The 2,500-nt window shown below is 80.2% G+C and overlaps 1 non-coding gene across 1 annotated transcript; it reads left to right on the plus strand.

The window, feature by feature from the left end:
- Positions 1–1,168: 1,168 nt before the first annotated feature.
- Positions 1,169–1,321, plus strand: LOC136995677 (5.8S ribosomal RNA). Its single transcript, XR_010887221.1, has one exon. It is a non-coding gene; the product is annotated as a 5.8S ribosomal RNA (ribosomal RNA).
- The last annotated feature ends 1,179 nt before the right edge of the window (positions 1,322–2,500 follow it).

The raw sequence follows: 2,500 nt of genomic DNA on the forward strand, positions 1-2,500 counted from the left end.
CCGGGCCCGAGGGTTCTCGGCGGGAGAGCCGGGCGGGGGTTTAAAGACTCGGGCGGCCCGATGCGACCCGGGGGGCAGCCGGGTGTGCTGCCGGAGGGCCGGGGGGCCGGCGCGCGCGGGCGCCGTGCCCCCCCATGCCAGCCGGCGCGCCCCGCGCTCGCCCTGCGGGCAGCCGGGACGGAGAGGGGTACCCTGCCCCCTCTCTCCGCGGTCTGGTCTCGGCGGAGGGACGCCGCGCGGTCGGCTGGCGCCGGCCTGCCTCGAACGCGTGACCCCGGCGCGAGCGCGTGCTCTCGCCGGGACGGTGAGCCCCCACCCACCGCGGGTGGTGCGGACGCCGCGCCTCGGCGCGATCCGCTCTCCTCCCTGGCCGGGGCTCTCGGTCTGCCGCCGTGGCCGCTGGCGGCGGCGCCCTACCCGCCGGCACTCCGCCATCCGGCGCGCCTGCCTCGCTCTGCCCAACCCGGCTTCGCCGGGCGGCGGGCGGGCGGCAGGCGGGCGGCGGGGGCGGCCCCCCCCGTTCTCCGCGTGGAGACGGGGAGAGCGGGCGCCGTCCCCGTCCGTCCCGCCTTGCCCGCCCGCCCGCCGCCGGGCGTCTGTCCGCGGAAGGGACGGGAGAGCGCGTGGTGTCGTCCGGGAGGCTGTGTGTGCGCGCGCGCGGGCGTGGGCGCCGCCTCGGGGCCACGGCGGAGCCGGAGGCCGGCGAGGCGAGCGAGGAGCTGGGGAGCGCGGGGCCGGTGGGCCGCGGGCGCGCGGGCAGCGGCCGGTGCCGCTGCCGGTGGCGGCCGGGCTCCGACGCTGGGGGTCCGCGGGGAGCCGCCCCCTCCCCCAGCGTCCCCGAGGCAGGCGGCGCGGCCGGCGCGCTGCTCCCCGCCGGGCCGGGCCGAGCCTGGGCGCCTGGGCCGGACTCGAAGCGAGCAAAGGGTTGTCCCAGGTCGGGAGCGAGGGCTCCCCGCCCTTCTCGTTCGGGTTTTCCTTTTCCCTTTTTCCCCCCCCACTCTGTGCTCGTACGGTCAGCGGGGCGAGCCCCTCTCTCTGGCTCTCGGCCGTCCCTCGCTCAGCAGCCGGCGTCGGCGTGAGGAGGGAGGCGGAGCGGAGGGGGGGCCCTCAGGGGCTGCCGAAGGCTGCCCGGTCCCCCCGCGCGCGCGGCGGGGACCGAAACCGAGACAACTCTTAGCGGTGGATCACTCGGCTCGTGCGTCGATGAAGAACGCAGCTAGCTGCGAGAATTAATGTGAATTGCAGGACACATTGATCATCGACACTTCGAACGCACTTGCGGCCCCGGGTTCCTCCCGGGGCTACGCCTGTCTGAGCGTCGCTTGGCGGTCAATCGTCACCCCCGCTGTCGCGTTGGCGCAGCGGTGCCGCCCCTCGGGGGGGGCGCGTGGGGGGGCGGGGGAGGCGCGGCGGCGCCGGCGGCGGCGGTGCGCGGCGGCCTCGGCGGCGGAGAGTCGGCGGCGGAGCCGGGACCCCGGTGCGTGCACCGGCGGCCCCGGTCTTCCTGCCCGCCGGGCTCCGGCGCCGGGCCGCCCGCAGCGGCCGCGGCCGGCGTGCCTTGCCGCGCCTGTGCCCGCCCTCCTCGCCCTCCGAGCGCGGTGGCCACCGCTGCGCGGCGCGCGCCGTGCGGGGTGGCGCGGCTGGGGCGCCTCGCAGGCCCGTGCCCCGGGGAGAGGGTGCCTCCTCTTCCCCGCGCGGCCGGGCCTTCGTCCCCCTAAGTGCAGACTCGGGGAAACCCCCCGCTCCCGGAGCGCCCGCTTCGCGGAGTTCGTCCCGCTGGGGCCCCCCCCCCAGGTCGGGTGGGTTGCGGTGGCCCGGCGCGCCTCGTCGCCGCCGCCCGCCACCACCGCCAGTCTGGCCGCCGTCTGGGCTTCTCCTCCGCCACTCTCCCGGTGGTGCGCTGGTCCCCCGTTCCCCTCCGGGGTGGGGACGGCCGGCTGCCTTGCGCTTCCCTGCGCCCCGACCGCCGCCGGTGCGGCGCGCCGCCGGGCCGCCCCCCCTGCCCTCCCCGCGGCGCGCCCGCGTCCGTCGCGTGTGCCGAGCCACTTCCACCCGCCGGCTGGCGTCAGCCGCGGCGTTGCGTTGAGGCCGGCAGCGACGGCGCGCGGGTGCGGCGCGGCGGGGTGGCGGTGGGGGGCGGCGCGGGCGTGCGCGCCGCCGGGCGGCGAGAAGGGCGCGAAGGGGAGGGCAGGGCGCCGCGCCGTGCCGTGCCCGGAGCGAGAGCGGAGGCAGCGGCCGGGAGGAGGAGAGGCAAGCCCCCAGGCGGCGGAGGGCTGCGCGAGTTGCGTGAGCGGAGCGAGCGTGCGGCGGGGAGCCGGGCCCGGGGGAGGCGCGGACCTCGCCCTCCGGCCCCGCGCGGCTGTCTGCGGGTGGGGTACCGCGGTGGTACCGCACCGTGCTGCCGCGCGCGCGTGCCGGGGGGCCCCCCCCGCTGGCCTCCCCCCTGCGCGGCGGCGACCCCGCGGGGGGTCGCCGCGCCGCTTCCCCCCCCCCCACCCGC

This window comes from Apteryx mantelli, unplaced genomic scaffold (assembly GCF_036417845.1).
Source record: "Apteryx mantelli isolate bAptMan1 unplaced genomic scaffold, bAptMan1.hap1 HAP1_SCAFFOLD_142, whole genome shotgun sequence".
NCBI classification, from domain to species: Eukaryota; Metazoa; Chordata; class Aves; order Apterygiformes; family Apterygidae; genus Apteryx; species Apteryx mantelli.